This window comes from Rhipicephalus sanguineus, unplaced genomic scaffold (assembly GCF_013339695.2).
Source record: "Rhipicephalus sanguineus isolate Rsan-2018 unplaced genomic scaffold, BIME_Rsan_1.4 Seq254, whole genome shotgun sequence".
NCBI classification, from domain to species: domain Eukaryota; kingdom Metazoa; phylum Arthropoda; class Arachnida; order Ixodida; family Ixodidae; genus Rhipicephalus; species Rhipicephalus sanguineus.
The window spans coordinates 229,757-247,208 of NW_023614877.1; the positions used below are offsets into that span (position 1 = coordinate 229,757).

General features: G+C 49.7%; 1 pseudogene; it reads right to left on the bottom strand.

Moving 5' to 3' along the window:
- LOC119376859 (mediator of RNA polymerase II transcription subunit 17-like) overlaps positions 1-17,452 on the bottom strand; it is a 258,514-nt pseudogene that overhangs the window by 183,596 nt on the left and 57,466 nt on the right.

Genomic DNA, 17,452 nt, shown 5'->3' on the forward strand with positions numbered 1-17,452 from the left:
GTTACGCGACGCCACAAGTCTGCGAAAACTCGCGGTGTTAAAATGAAGTGTGCACAATAAGCAGCACATTACTGTGCTGAACAATAAGTCACTTTTTTTTCGGAATAGCCAGACAGTGTCTCTTTCTGAACGTAATTTAAGAAGGCTGCCCGCCAATCACATTGGCAGTGGCTACTTATAGCAGCGGGTGAGATGGATTCATATGTGTATAATAGATACTTTCAGTTGTAGTATAACGATGTTAAGCTGTTTTTGCGCATGTACAACTCTCCATGAACTCATCGTTGCTGACAAAGTGTTAGAAAGAGAAATAAACATTAATAGGAACAGACACAATCCTTTGCAGGTAGGCAGCCTTCTTAGTCCAGAAAACCGTGGACGCTGATTATCTCCCTGGTGAGGTAGATCAAGTAACGGGGCAAACTTGAAAGTTGGGCTTCTCAATGTGCTCGAGTCCACTGGCATGTTACAAGCCGCTACGATCGCTGCAGGCTATCACATGATAAGCCAAGTGAAGAAGGCTAATCGGAGACTAAAGTGGGAATTTAATTTAGCTGTCCCGGCTAGGCACAACTAAAATACTCCACACTTCTGCACACTCATCAACTCACAGCAGCTTGAAAATGGAGCAGTGGCGATGCTATTCGTTTTCAAAGAAAGAAGCTGAATTTCCTGAAAAAGAAGAGCGTTTGATCGGGCTATAAAACGTTTACTGGTTCCCGCCCATATTTGCGTCGCGGATTACTTAAATTTCAGGCCAGGCAGGACAAAATAAGATCATGAGAGATTGCTGTAATGTTATAGAGCCCCTGCTGAGCGATAGCCTCCTCTGCAATGCTCGAGCGCAAGACGCACAAGCGTGGAATAGTCAGCCCGCACCGCAGAGAGCCTACAGTGCTTGGTCATGACACACGGAGGACAGTCGTCACAGCAGAATCGTAGGACAAATTTTATTACAAGATTGCGTTATTGCTGCGTTCAAATAAAACTTTGTCTCACTTGTTAGTTTCCCAGTCTGCAGCCGACGATAGCCACTGTCAAAAGTGGGGGGGGGGGCTAGCGTCCCCTTGCCCCCCCAAGTAGATACGCCTATGGTTCGTTTATTCCGATGCGCACTCGGCGCGTTCCGAAATCCGTCTCTCCCCGAACCCTCCCTTCAGGTCTCTTAAAAACACTGCTGTATGCGGTCTTCACAAGTACATGCACGGCGCTCTCGAGCGAGGTCCATTCACACGGTTCAAGCACGGTGCTCGGATGCCTCCAGCCATTGAGATCTACACACCAAAGTCGTCGGGTCATTTAGCTCGGCAGAGTCCGCAGTCCGTGGCGAGCATTTCAAGTCGTAAATCGGAGCCCCGAGCTCGTTGAGCAGACGCTCGTTGCCATCACTGCCAGAGTCCCCCACATGGCTTGTGCACACCGCACGGTCGTACGAGGCACTGATGGAGATTTCCGGCCAAAACACCACGCACTTCCAAGAAAACACCGCCAAAGCCAGCGATATACGTGCCGACCCCCAGCATTCGCCCACAGCTCGGTTTTGTTTATATGAGAGCAGGCGCCGCATTGCTCCGCTCGACAAATGGTGTTGCTCAGTGCATACCCCCTATATCACAATGCAGTGATATGCATACCCCCTATATCAGGCTCAGTGCATACCCCCTATATCACAATGATCCTAATTATGACAAGCCTTGATCACTGCGCAAGTCCACAAGAGTATACAAACAAAAGTTCACAACACGCAGAACTGACTCCCAACGGCTGATGTGAGATATCCTGTTGCGATTTGTGCAAGGAATTCCAGAATCTCGCGCGTACGTGCATTTGTTTCTGCAGAAACTCATTCCCAGATTCATCGAAAAGCCCAATGTAGCAGTCCGAGTTTTGAATCTCCTGCTGCAAAGCTGATTGAAAGAAAGGTCTGAGCATGTGGCACGCTATGTAACAGCATTTTTTCTCTCCACAGGAGAAAGCTTTTGCGAGCTCACTGTCAACGAACATGCTCCTGAAGAGATCGGCAGCTTGTGACGACGACCTGTATGAATAATGGCGGGTAACCACCTTCAGAGTCCACAAGATTTCCACTGTGACCGTGTCATAGGTCTAGCAAGCACCCTCTAAGATAACTTGCTGCCGGCAGGGCAAGTTATCCTTTCGTCCACTTTACTTTCTTCAGATTTATATCGTAATTACAATAACACCCCCTATACTTTCCTTGGCATTACTGTCTGTTAGTTCTCATTAATGTTGTGTCTAACAAAGAAAACGAGCCCTTAAAAGTAATCTTCTTTCCTTCTTTCCTCTCACAGTTTTCTTGGCCAGTGGGGTGGTGTCGCCGTCTGGGAGCAGTAAAGTGAAGTAATGCATTAGAGACCCTGGCCTCCGCGATTAGCTCCTGCAACGCGTAGTTGCTATGCGTGCGTCCCATTCAGCGCGTTCTAATAGGAGAAGTGCAATTGTGTCAACGCCTTAACACACCGCGAGGTGGCGACCTTAGCCCAAGCCTCGGCCTCGCTCATAGCATCCATCCATAGTAAAAATTGCTCTGCGGCGCGCGCCTGCGTCGCCTGGCTGTAACACCACGTTCCCCGCTTGCGCTCGCTCTGAGAAAAATCACGGCCGAGCTGAGGGTAGACACAATGTGCGTTGTGTTTCCCTCTAGTCTCGCCGTGGTGTTAATAACTCTTTAACATGCAGTGGGATGCCACATGCCCAAGTTCTGCATCCAGTCAGCGACGCTCTTCTGGCTGTCACACCACTCTTGCTGATTACACTCTCACCGTGAACTACTAGAGCTACCACAAAGGTTTGTTTGATCATTGCTTATGGACGTTAGTCGTCGGATGAAGTTGTGCCACCAAGCGTCAACGGGTGCATCCACGTAAAACGGTGCTATAGCTGCCAAACACCAATAGACATTGCGCAAGCTCTTTTATATCAATGTACTGTAAACATTCAACTACTTCTGTAAAGACACGTTTTACTTTCATGTTATACCGATTCCTATGACGGAGGGATCAACCATGTTTTCTATTTCTTTCTTCTAGCTGCCATGGTAGTATGACAGCGGATATGCATGCAACTGCTGGCTACATTGACAAAGGCGCTAAACATGAGTGGCACTCACTTTAGCTTCACTAGCTTGACCTTTTGCGCAAGAGAGAAAGTGGCACAAGGGAGACCGGGCAAGAGGTGAAACGAAAGAAAGGGCATGGAAAGCAGCGTAAACACTGGGAAGGAGCCAGCACCGAAGAACGGTATGCGTCTCTCGCCTCGTTCGTTCGCAGTCTGACGCGGTGGAATTTTTTTTGTCATGCAGGATGCAAAACGAAACCATGTGTCGCGCCGAATTACTGTTTCTGAAATGGGAACCTTGTCAGGTCGGTGCTGATCTACAACATCAGGGGAGTAGCAATGTTGATATGGGAGTGCATTGCTCAGCAAATTCAAGGATTTTCAAGCACAGGAAGAAATTCCAGGACTTTCAAGGGCCTTTAAAACACATTTCCCAAATTCAAAGGTTTTCCAGGTTTTCAAGGACCTTTACGCATCCTGTCAAGGTCATGATGCGTGCTTATGAACGGACGTAGGTCTTGCCTCCTGTTCATCGCTCATCTGTGGAACTTTCAGAACGATCACTGGTAAGAAAGGAGAAAGAAAGCGCTAAACCGTGCGACAAATCCCCTAACTCCTCTCGTACTGGACGGATTTTAAACATTTTTGCAGCAGTCGATTCATGAAGCAACGAACTCCTTTAATGAAGCCATTTGATGAATACATGAAAAATGTTGCAGGGCCCCTTTAAAGCTCTGAATCTCACAGTAGAATTCTCCCACCTTACTGCACACAAAGTGCAAATACAGAGCCGTTCTTCCATTTCACCTCATTCGAAATGCAGCCACCGTCATATGACCAGAAGCCACTGAGCTATTGCAATAGCTTTTTCTGTGAAAACTGACAAACGCTTAATGCTTGTGTAGCGGCTGAATTGCTGTCATTTGGCTGGGAAGATACTGTCACGTGGTCGTGACGTCGACGAAGACAGCGGTCGGCGTTTGCAGGATGAAACTGTTTATTTGGCCGAACTTGTGGCCGGAAAATCAGAACTAGGACTACAGCAATACACGCTGTACAATGATAGCGGCGAACAGGGCGTCGTCCGTCGATCACTCACAAGCGGTGAAGCGCGTCGGCATTTAAACATGTGCCGTCGAATATTCCAGCTATCGCTGGCTGTCGTGCAAATTCTAGAATAGGCTCGAGTGTGCGCGTCTTGCGCGCAATCTTAACAAAACGATCTACAATGATCGCGAAGCCTCTCGAACAATGAGGCGCGGTTTGCGCTGAGCGTTTCTGACAGTCTTTGTGGGCGAGAAACGAATAAACCAAAGTGATAATAAGAAACGCCCGTGGCAATGCCCCCCTCTGAAAAAGCATCGTCCCGATGCTTAAAACAGGACAGTCCAATGCATGCAACAATAAATAACAAGAATAAAGCAACAAAGTACAATAAACAATAAGCACAAGCAAGAAAGTACAATAATAAAGCAAAATGACAGTCCTCAGATTCGCTAACGCGTGTAATATGGTTTGAGGCGCACGACATGGACGACTTCAGGTCGTGCACGGCGCCGCTGAGAGTTCGTAATGCCGTCAGGGACAACCTCGTAGTCGAGTGCGCCGAGGCGGCGAAGTACCCTGTACGGTCCGAAGTATCGTCGGAGAAGCTTCTCACTAAGTCCCCGTCGGCGTATTGGCGTCCATACCCAGACACGGTCGCCGGGCTGGTACTCCACGAAGCGTCGTCGAAGATTGTAGCGACGACTGTCGGTGCGCTGCTGGGTCTTGATGCGCAGGCGGGCCAGCTGTCGAGCTTCTTCGGCACGTTGTAAGTAAGCGGCGGCGTCGACATTTTCTTCGTCGGTGACGTTGGGTAGCATGGCGTCCAGCGTCGTCGCCGGGCTCCTTCCGTAGACCAACTTGTACGGCGTCATCTGCGTCGTTTCTTGGACGGCCGTGTTGTAAGCGAAGGTCACGTACGGAAGGACGGCGTCCCACGTCTTGTGCTCAACGTCGACGTACATGGCCAGCATGTCGGCGATGGTCTTATTTAGACGTTCGGTGAGGCCATTGGTCTGCGGGTGGTAGGCGGTGGTGCGGCGGTGGCTCGTCTCGCTGTATTTGAAGATCGCCTGAGTTAAGTCCGCAGTAAAGGCGGTACCTCTGTCTGTGATGAGGACCTCTGGGGCGCCATGACGCAAGACGATGTTCTCCACGAAGAACTTGGCTACCTCGGCGGCACTGCCTTTGGGCAAGGCCTTTGTCTCGGCGTAGCGGGTGAGGTAGTCAGTTGCTACGACGATCCACTTGTTGCCGGAAGTCGACGTGGGGAACGGCCCCAGTAGATCCATCCCGATTTGCTGGAACGGCCGGTGAGGTGGTTCGATTGGCTGCAGAAGTCCCGCTGGCCTAGTCGGCGGTGTCTTCCGTCGCTGGCAATCTCGGCAAGTCTTAACGTAGTGGGCTACGTCGGCAGCAAGGCGTGGCCAGTAGTATTTTTCCTGTATTCGGGCGAGCGTGCGGGAAACACCGAGGTGTCCAGCCGTCGGGTCGTCGTGTAGGGCCTGGAAGACTTCTGGTCGCAATGATGAGGGCACGACGAGAAGGTAGTCAGTTCGAAGTGGCGAGAAGTTCTTCTTCAGGAGAACGCCGTTCCGTAAGAAAAACGACGGCAGTCCTCGCTTGAATACCTTCGGAACAACGGCGGTCTTGTACTCGAGGTACTCAATAAGGCCCCCCAGTTCCGCGTCGGCCCGTTGCCTTTCGGCGAAGTCGTCGGCACTTATGGTTCCGAGGAAGCAGTCATCGTCGTCGTCTTGCGGCGGTGCGTCGACGGGGGCACGAGACAAGCAGTCGGCGTCAGAGTGTTTTCGTCCGGACTTGTACACGACGGTAATATCGAATTCTTGAAGCCTCAGACTCCATCGTGCGAGACGACCTGAAGGGTCCTTCAAGTTAGCTAGCCAGCATAAGGCGTGATGGTCACTGACAACTTTGAAGGGCCTGCCATAGAGGTAGGGGCGAAACTTTGACGTAGCCCAGAGGATGGCAAGGCATTCCTTTTCTGTTGTGGAATAGTTTGCTTCCGCCTTGGATAGTGACCGGCTAGCATAACTGATAACCCTTTCAAGCCCGTCAGTCTTTTGCACAAGGACGGCACCGAGTCCTACGCTGCTTGCGTCGGTGTGTATTTCCGTATCGGCGCAATCGTCGAAATGCGCGAGTATGGGTGGCGTCTGCAGGCGTCGTTTAAGTTCTTGAAAGGCTTGCACTTGCGCCGTTTCCCACCTGAATTCCACGTTATTCTTCGTGAGAAGCGTCAGTGGTTCGGCGATCCGTGAAAAGTTTTTGACGAAGCGTCTGTAATAGGCGCATAAGCCGAGAAATCGGCGCACGGCCTTCTTGTCAGTGGGTGGCGCGAAGTCGGCGATGGCAGCTGTTTTCCGCGGGTCTGGGCGCACTCCAGACTTGCTGATCACATGACCCAGAAACAAGAGCTCGTCGTACGCAAATCGGCACTTTTCTGGCTTCAGGGTCAGTCCAGAGGCCTTGATTGCTTGAAGTACTGCCTCAAGCCGCCGGAGATGCTCGTCGAAGGTTGAGGAAAACACGACGACGTCGTCCAAATACACAAGGCACGTCTGCCACTTCAATCCGGCCAGTACGGTGTCCATGACACGCTGGAACGTCGCAGGTGCCGAGCAAAGACCGAAAGGCATGACCTTGAACTCAAAGAGGCCGTCGGGTGTTATAAAGGCAGTCTTTTCTCGGTCTCTCTCGTCGACTTCGATTTGCCAGTAGCCGGTCTTGAGGTCCATCGACGAAAAGTACGTCGCGTTGTGAAGTCGATCCAGGGTGTCGTCTATTCGTGGGAGGGGGTACACGTCCTTCTTCGTGATTTTGTTCAGGCGCCGATAATCAACGCAGAAACGCAGTGTCCCGTCCTTCTTCTTCACTAACACCACGGGTGACGCCCACGGACTCTTGGACGGCTGGATGATGTTGTCGCGTAGCATTTCGTCGACTTGTTTCTTTATCGCGTCGCGCTCTCGAGTAGAAACTCTGTAGGGGCTCTGACGGAGTGGTCGAGAATGTTCTTCTGTTATAATGCGGTGCTTCGCAAGGGGCGTTTGTCGGACCCGCGATGACGACGAGAAACAGTCCCTGTATTGCAGGATCAGGGTTTTCAGCTGGTTGCTTGGCCTTCGGAAGGCTCGGATTGATGTCAAAATCCGGTTCGGGACCTCTATTCGTCGAAGCAGGTTCGGCAGCATCGAAGAGGGCGAAAGCATCGCTGGCGGCTAGACATTCGTCGATGTAGGCAACCGTCGTACCAAAGTTGAGGTGCCTATATTCGTGGCTGAAGTTCGTCAGCACCACCTTTGCTTTACCGTCACGCAGCTCGGCTATACCTCGTGCGACGCAAATTTGACGGTTCAGGAGTAGGTGCTGATCACCCTCGATGACGCCTTCAAGGTTCGCAGGTTTTTCGGTGCCGACGGAAATAATGACGCTGGAGCGCGGCGGAATGGTCACCTGCTCTTCTATCACATTCAATGCATGGTTGCCTGGCATCGCGTGGGGCGGGAGCGCTTTGTCTGAGGTCAGTGTTATCGACTCAGACCTCAGGTCGATGACGGCGCCGTGGTCACTTAAGAAGTCCATTCCAAGTATCATATCCCTGGAGCAGTTTTGTAGGATTACAAAGCTCGCAGGATAAGTCCGGTTATTGATGGTGACTCGCGCCGTGCAGACACCAATCGGCGTTATCAGATGGCCTCCAGCGGTCCGGATCTCGGGGCCTTCCCAAGCAGTCCTAACTTTCTTCAACTGTGCTGCGAACGGCCCACTGATGACGGAATAGTCGGCTCCAGTATCGACGAGAGCAGTGACGTTGTGGCCGTCGATCAGAACGTCGAGGTCGCTAGTCCGCCGTCTTGCGTTGCGGTTAGGTCGCGGCGTCGGGTCACGGCTACGTCGGTTTGCACCGCTGCTTCCGCGTTGCGTCGTCAGGTCTGCTTCCGGTCGCAAAGTTTCGTCTTCAGGGCGTCGTTCGGCGTGCGGCGGGGGCTCGGAACTTCGTCGCGGCGTGGTCGTCGACGGCGGAGGATCTTCAGCATTTCGTCGTTCAGCAACCGCACCTCCATCGGTTGCTGCCCTTAGTTTTCCGGATACGGGCTAGGCGACCGGCCCCGGTTTGGGCCAGTGTACTGCCGGCGGTGCGGTGACATGTAACGGCCGGGCGACGGCGAGCGGGAAGGTCGTCGTTCTTGCCGCTGTGCTCCGGTGAGATAGTCGTCGATGTCGCGAGGCCGTTCGCCTGGCTGCGGGCGCGGCGCGTTGACGGCGAATCCGCGTAGCCCCATCTGTCGGTATTGGCAGCGGCGGTACGTGTGGCCGGCCTCCCCGCAGTGGTAGCAGAGCGGGCGGTTGTCAGGGGCGCGCCAAACGTCGGTCTTTCGGGGGGTGTAGCTTTGGCTTGCAGGCGGGCGGGATAGCGTCGGAGGTGGCGGCGGTGTCTGGCGACGGAAATGCGACGGCGCAGGGCGTTGGTGATAGCGCGGAGTGGCGACAGCATGGCGTGCAACGGCAGCATAGCTCATGGCTTCCGGCTCAGGTTGCGGCGGTGCAGCAACTCCTAGCGAATGCTGAAGTTCCTCGCGAACGACGTCGGCTATGGAATGCACCTGGGGTTGAGATGCAGGAAACATCTTTCGGAGCTCTTCGCGCACGACCGCCCTTATCGTCTCACGCAAGTCGTCGGAGCCCAGCGCATGTGCTTCCCCGTAGTTCGTCGTCGGCATGCGGCGGTTGTATTGCCTCGTGCGCATCTCGAGCGTCTTCTCGATTGTTGTTGCCTCCGCCAGGAATTCTTGGATGGTCTTGGGTGGGTTTCTGATCAGTCCCGCGAACAGCTCCTGCTTGATTCCTCGCATGAGGAAGCGCACTTTCTTCTCCTCGGGCATCTCGGGGTCGCGTGGCGGAACAGTCTCGTCATTTCTTCTGTGAAGAGTGCCACGTTTTCGTTAGGCAGCTGCACGCGGGTTTCGAGCAGAGCCTCGGCCCTCTCCTTGCGGACGACGCTGGTGAATGTTGCCAGGAACCTGGTGCGAAAAACGTCCCATGTTGTCAGGGTTCGCTCTTGGTTCTCGAACCAGGTTCTAGCTGCGTCCTCCAAGGCGAAGTAGACATGCTGTAGCTTGTCTTCACTGGTCCAGGCATTGAAAAGGGCGACTCGGTCGTAGGCTTCGAGCCAGCTTTCCGGGTCTTCGAACGACGATCCGCGGAAGGTTGGCGGCTCCTTGGGCTGGCGAAGAAGGATTGGCGCAGGCTGCACGTGGTCGGTCATAGTCGCTGTGGTCGATGTTGAGATCTGCGGCTGCCTGGGTTTTTCGGGAAGGAGCCCGTGCTCTGGCTGCAGTCCCTTCTGCCTGCGGCTTGTTCGACGATCCGGGATTTCCTTGCCGTCGTCCTCGTCGCGGCTTGGGCTTGGGTCAGCGCTCCGCGGTGGCGTCCGGATCATGGAAGAAGCAGCACCTCCACCAGATGTCACGTGGTCGTGACGTCGACGAAGACAGCGGTCGGCGTTTGCAGGATGAAACTGTTTATTTGGCCGAACTTGTGGCCGGAAAATGAGAACTAGGACTACAGCAATACACGCTGTACAATGATAGCGGCGAACAGGGCGTCGTCCGTCGATCAACTGACAAGCGGTGAAGCGCGTCGGCATTTAAACATGTGCCGTCGAATATTCCAGCATTATCGCTGGCTGTCGTGCAAATTCTAGAATAGGCTCGAGTGTGCGCGTCTTGCGCGCAATCTTAACAAAACGATCTACAATGATCGCGAAGCCTCTCGAACAATGAGGCGCGGTTTGCGCTGAGCGTTTCTGACAGTCTTTGTGGGCGAGAAACGAATAAACCAAAAGTGATAATAAGAAACGCCCGTGGCATACGACAAAACGAACTAATGCGATTCTAATGCAAGACTTACCGTATTGCCGATTATAAGTCGACGTTCTTTTCATAAAATGACCTTCCAAAGTTCGGGGGTCGACCTATAATCGGAGTCGACCTATATGCGGAATCGCAAAGTCAACATATCTGTGGGGTCCGACGAAAGGTCGTCGTCCTCTGATTTCCTGCTATTCAACGCATCGATAACATCAGCCGCAGAGGCAGCGGAGTTGCGGCAACAGCTATCTCCCATCGCGCGCGCGCCGCTTCCTGAGCTGGACATTTTTGCGATCTGCCACGACGATCGCTAAACTATAGCGAAACCACGCGAGGCGAAACTACGCGCTTAAAAATCACCGCCGCACGGCATTAACGCGAACTGCTTGGGAAACACGGTCTCGAAAGCAGCATTTCAAACCTTTGATAGAGCGCGAACAATGCTCTATGAAAAGAGGAATATACCTTGTGATGTGCCCTGTAGCTTTGTTTTCATAAAATAGAAACGATTTGTTGACGAACCATCGGCGTCCGTGTGGGCTGGCAACACTTAGTGGGGAACTAAACCACATGACCAGTCACATGTGCCCACAAGCGTCTTCGCATCTTTGCACTCACGCCTGTTCGCCATTTCTGCATTTCGCTTCGCTTGCGAGCAGTGGTGTGAGCGATTTGCGACGCTGCCAAACGGACGCCAAAATGCCACCGCTACGCCGGCAACAGTACAGCGCTGTTTTCAAGAGGCAAGCAATCCTCTATGCAGAGTCGGAAAGCAACGTTGAAGCATGTGTCGGAAAAGTGCGTGAGGGAATGGAGAAAACAAAGGACTAAGGCGCTGCTACACACTGTTCCTTTCGCGGACCGAAGTCTGGATGACACCCTGCCGTTGAGGAGGCGGTTCGAGATCGGGTTCCCGACCACCGGCACCTGTTCCGACGGCGAGCAGCAGCAGTGGCTCACACGATGGATGGCAATGACCATGACTGCGTCCTTCTCTCAAGCGACGACGAGTCGTAAGCAATGTTTCGCGGGCAAATAATGTTTCTTTGCATCACTCCCTCTTCTGAAAAACTTATTGGTGAGCTATGGCCACAGCATGAGGCTGTGTTCACAGTCAATTTTTTTTCCCCTGCAAGCTGGGGGACGACTTATAATCGGCAATATACGGTAAGCATCTGGCATGGTTCTCTAGTGTATTCCTCGGTTAACTTCATGCTCTGTTGCACTGATGAAGTGGATCTCAGAAGCCACATTGAAAGCAGCTCATAGCTGAGATCACCTCAGCTAGGTGCCACAATGATCGCAGTTGCTGACAAGAAAGCTGTCTGCTCATTACAATGAACTTGTTCAAATAATTTTTATTAATCATTCTGACAGTTATTTGGCCCTTATCTAAAGTAAACTTACACTCCGATATCACATGTATCCAGTATAACTCTTCACTAGAACAGAATCATTGATTTCGTACCAGTTTTATTTTTTTAAAAACATTTTCTGAATATTCATACAACCGTAAGTGCTCGGAAGAGAAGCAAGAGTGTCATTCAGTGTTGCACGTGCAACTAAAAACTGAAAATTTGTGTGGATGGGGCTACAACGCAATGAAACAACGCATTGGCATTGAAATTTCAGTGAACCACTGCCTTTGGCTACAGTGCAATGACACCTTATACACTGCAGCCAACCTTCTGACATGGTTTTCATTTACTTTTGCATTTGCTGTCTCTTGACTCTGTAAAACAGAAAGTGCTCTGCAGATAATGCAGAGCAGGTGTATAAAGATGGGCATCAATCCCTCACCAGAAGTGCCTAAGGGTACATTTGGCTCAGCTCGTGTACTGGCTGATGATCGTCACCGAGTTGAGGGTGCTTGTCGAAAAGTTCTCATGCGTATATGGGCCACTTCCATTTCTGGTGTAACTGGTGCACAAGCATTGACAGTGCTATTGTATGGCTTTCAGGACGAGTTAACGCCGTGCTGCCAAAGAACTTGTTTCCAAAGGAAAGTGAAACGGTGCACAAAGGGGGCGCACTCCAGGCAGAGAACACATGCCACAAAAGCAGCTGGTTGCCATGGTTGTGGAGCTACGTGTCCGGCCAGACAGATGGCAAAAAGTGTGGGCTGCACTGTAGTGGGCAAGCCTGAAAAACTGCAAGGAACACAGCGCAATAGATGACGGGGAAGAGCGACGCACGCACAGGGCTGACTTGCAACACTTTATTCATAGGACGGGAAGGAGCAACTTATATACCATTGACATGCCTCACAACCAGGCAAAAAATGAAGAATCATTTTTACTTAATGTTGTACAAGCAACACTGCGCACAGTAGTGTGTCATTCAAGGCCTGTTTAAATATGATATTTCACAAGATGAAAGTGCTATTGAAGGAGCACTGCCACACGTGCTGTCGAACTTTCTGATGATTTGACGTGTCAACTGTGAATTATGCTTAGCCAGCACCACGCTTTTGCCAAAGAAGGGCACAACTGCAATCGCAGCAACAGGCATCATTAGATCGTGTTGTACCTACTATTATGGTGCTCTCTTAGACAGCCATCTAAGCACCTGGCAGTCTGTATATACAGTAAAACCTCATTAATTCAAATTCAGTTCTTTTGAAATCCCGCTTATTCAAAGGATTTCTGCGGTACTGTATTTTGTAATGTAAATTTCAGTGGATAGTATGAAGCGACGGTTAGCACCAGCCCGCTTAATTCGAAACTTTGGGTGCCATGTGCCAATTCCCGATCCCAATTTCGCCGCAAATTCGTGGAAACGACGGCCCTTAGGAGCCACAGGGCAATGCAATGTAGCGGAACTAACGAGTGACAGGTGAAGCACCTTAGCCTGGCTGCTGCCAGCGCGAAAAAAATAAATAAAAGGTAGTCCCGTGGTCTGCTGAAATTTGCACTTGAGGAAAAGAAGACATGCTTCACTGCAACACAGTAGTGACACGCAGGCATCATGTCGCATGCTTCTCGCAATGTCAGTGCGTCATAATTTACCCATTCTTTATGGGAAAATCAGAAAATAAAGGACAGTCTGACCGAATTCACGATGTATGCGAACCTCCGATTGGCAGTTGCTCCAGCAATTTGCGCACTTGCACTGCTGGCGGAGTTCTTACCTGACACACCCTACTTTGAAAACTCGGTTCAAAAACTTCAGTGATCATGTTTTCTAGCCAGAACACATCTCGAATTCCGTCACACTGGCCATTATATTATTTTACCAGAAAGAATGGTGGATGGTCACATCATGACGCGCTGGCACAGCGAGGAGCAAGTGACATGCTGCCCGCGTGTCATCACTGTGTTGCAGTGAAGCACGCCTTCTTTTCCGCAGGTGTGTATTTCAACTAAGCACGAGACCCTTTTCTTTTTCTTTTTTTACTGGCAGCAGCAAAGGCCCACAATTATGACCAGGTATTGCAAGAAAATATAATCCTTGGGGCCGCAAACTAGCAGGCACAGCAAGCGACCACCTCTGATTACTTTCAGTTTTCCAAGTTCCTTGCATGCCGCTTTTTAGAGCGCAGCTCTTAAGCGCCCGTTCCTGCGTTGAGCGCGTCGCCGTTGCCATCGCCGTCAGTGGCGTAACCAATAGACATGAAAAAATAATACGAGAAAAAAATAGCCAGGGTCGAATGGGATTTCAACCCGGGCCCTCTGTGTGGCAGTAGAGTATTCTACCACAGAAACTTCACAATTTTGTGAAGTAGGACAGCACCCACTACGCCATTATTCATCTTTCTGCGAATAAGCGAGGTACCCGTTACATATCTGTAAGGTATTATGTGCATTTTGTTGATGCTGCATGTGCTGATGACGATGAAGATTCTGGCTGAGCTTTGCAGTGGTGGGAGCAAAATCACACACTCATTGCACAATTAGCATTCTGGAATGACTGCTTGTTATTTTATTCTTCTGCACATATTACACAGGTTAACGCTATTCTGTCAGCGCAGGGTGCTGCTTACTTCACAAAAATTATGATTTTCGGGTAGTGGATACTTACGGAAAGCGAAAACTTCAACACATTGGCCTTACACCAAAACGAAGCTGTGCTCAGATATTCGCATTAGGCACTATCGTAATCATCGGCGAATTTTGTTTCGTTAATTCAAGAACCCACTTAATTCAAAGATTTTTTCACAGTCCCAGTGACTATGAATTAACGAGGTTTACTGTAGTTCTCCAACATAAGTCAGTGCTGTGCGTGCGCTGTCCTTCCTTGTCCCTTCTCTTGCACTCTGTTCCTTCCAATGTTTCACAACATGCCCAAGCTTCTACACTGAAAAACTAGTTGGTCCCCAGCGTGGAGTGATTCAACTTGCGGCTGTGGCACGACAGGCCACAGTTCTCAACTAGGCCCGGCCATAAGGCACACAACGTGTCGCACGTACCTTTCTGGATGGTGACTTGAATGTAGAGCTGCCTCGAGCTCGGAAGGCAGTGTCACTTGCAAAAAGAGCTGCCAGCCCGAGGCTCACTGCTCTTGGACACCTCGAAGGTGCCACTCTGCCAGAAACGGGAGCCCGCTGCAATCACATTAGCACAATGCTCCTCAACGACTGAATCATGAGTACAATAAGGCAAACAATAGCAACATCACAAGATTTCTCATTCTTCTGTAGCAAGCACGTGAGACGCTACCATACAAGTTCCAGATGAGTGTCAAGTAGATTAGTATGTGATAGCTAACGGATTGCAAACTATGATTTCTTTCTGGTTCATTTTCATAGCAGTGCTCCTTGTCTCGATGGTAGCAGCATTGTGGTAACATTCACACAAAGAATCTGCTTGCTCCTTTTTTTCATTCTGGTTGAATATGAATATCACTACACGATGGTCAGATAGAAAAGGTGTTTCACGTAACTATACTCGGCGACAACTTTTCTTGACAGCACTGAGGAAGCTACAGAACCGAAAGGCATGCCTGCTACCATGCCAAAAAATAGTACTTATGTTTACTGATAATTTTCTCATTTTCCTTGCCGAAATAAATGCTGCTTTATTTATTATGAGACTGAAACAGTTGCGGGAAGTCGTAGGTAAACACAGCTATCGTTCACTTTGCAAGAATGCCTTCCTTTTCTTTCCACCACTTAGACAGCACCCCCGTTTTCTAAAGGGCGTGCTGAAAAGGTGATGAAAGGGCGTCCATGATGTAGTTGGTCAGTGCGCGGCCACAAACGTGCTGTTTAGTTCTCCATGAAATGCTTTTCTGAACGCGCTAACGATGGGAGCGAGCAAAACCGAAATCGGCCACGAGCTGCCGTACTACTTGTCGAGCAACACAAATGTGTGGAAGCCCCGCCTTTGTAGCCTTTGCTCCACTAGTAAGATAAGTTGTCGCCGAGTATAGAGCCAAATACCTTTTTGAAATGTGGTTAATCCCAACTGAATGAAACCAAGGACATATGGTGCTTATCAGGGCACTTTTTATATGCACTGAATTAATTAACCAAAATCAATCATTCAAACATTTTAATATTCATTTCAGGGCAAGTGTGTTTCGTAAGGGCCTTCCAAAATGACCGATCCAATTTTTTATGGCAACGAACATGCTGTGTGCCAATTTTTTGCATAAATACAAGAAATAAAATTTTTACAGCATTTAAGAAATGCAATTACAGAAAGTACAAGAAACAAAACTTGTGTTTAAAATATGCAACCTTGCATAGGCTTCCTTGAGTTGGGTGACATTCATGAGTTCTATTGCTTTGCTTCTTGAAGTACTCCACGAAAAAACATGGGCACGAGTAAAATTAGCTTCACCTTTGTGCACATATGCTGGGCAAAGATGGAAAAAAATGGAACAGGATGCTTTGGTGTGAAGTCTTCGTACAATAAACGAAAAGGCCAAAAGCACCAGAAGAAGGCAAACTGACAGGTAGGGAAAAGGATAGGATGAAATAAACAAAATAAAGAAACCAGCACTGGTGTGGCTCACACTGCGGGATTTTCCTCTTGTTCCACACATGCACTTGTAAAGGCTTCCAATACAGCGAAACCTGGATATCTTACAGACTGACACATGGAATTATTGCCAATGAGGAACAGTTGTAATACCCTTTGAAAATCACATTCAAAAGTATAGCGCTCAACTAGGTGTGTATGAAAAATGTCCACCGCTACTATTCACAACGATGCTATGCCCTCATAAGTGAACATCTCTGAACAGCACCGCCATCACTCCTCATCGATAGAAACTCTCATGCCAACAAAACGGCACTGTTTCTGCAGATGCTGCCACAAAAGGCATTTAATCTGAGGGAGATTACACGCCATACCAAATGTGATATGGCAGAGTTAGTATCATGTTCAAAAACTGGGAGCATTCCAGGTTCATGCTGACAGCCCTCCATAGAAAGTGGACAAGGTATTCTTGGAACTCCTTTCACGAGGTATTACTCATGAAATTCAATGGTTTTGAAGGAGGAATAATAATTCCAGGACTTTTCAAGGGTGATGAAAAACCGCCTTTCAATTTCAAGCATTTTCAAGGGTTTAAAGAAGATGTAGACACTAGAACTATTTTGTCACTGTTGGCACAAAGCAAGACCGTCGCGTGGAGTTTGCTTTGTTTGCTGCTGCAACAATCATCTCCCCCGAGCAACAAGCATGGGATGCGGCCACATCTGGTACAGAAAAGCCATCTCAATGGCTTTGTGCCTCAGATAGCGCAAAGATGCTTGCCAGCTTCCTGGCCACCCATGAACGAGAGGCATTGCTGTCAGTGGAGGCACACTCGCCACTCTACCAACGACCCCGTGCCAGCTTTTAAATACTTGCCATCTGCTGGTGCTTGCCTCGAAGTCGTCACGGCCAAAAATACGTGCAGGATACTTAGCTTTTTGCTGCAGGATCACACCACCTATCAGCACATTTCATGGCTGCGTGTCCAAAAACCACGTAAAAACAGCCTTGTCCGCGCATCAGTGACGTACATTTCTTCTAGCCTTTATTTCTTGAAACTTGTGCCCAACTCCACTGCATTGCAGATTTTCTTTTCAATCTGAAATTGTCAACAGGGAGCCTGCTGGAATGTTGAACCGGGCAGCGACACTTTTTTCTTGCCCACAAAACTGCCTTCACCATTGCAATTTTGACATTAAGAGACAGAACCTTGTGCTTTCTGGCCACAGTGAGCCCTTTCCACAGTGAGCTAACAACTCCAGCAAAGACACGAACATTGCCACTTGGAGACAAAAATCATCCTAGCAACGATAAGTGCTGGTTCACACCCCACAAAAGATGTCATGGTGTAGCGCAAAGGCACAAATGCAAAGACACGGAGACATACAAGCCAAGCACTTCGAGTCTTTGTATCTGTGTCTTCACACTACATTATGACGTTCAACAAACATCGACTAGGCAATCAGTGATGATGATGATGATGATGATGATATATGGTGCTTATTGGCACAA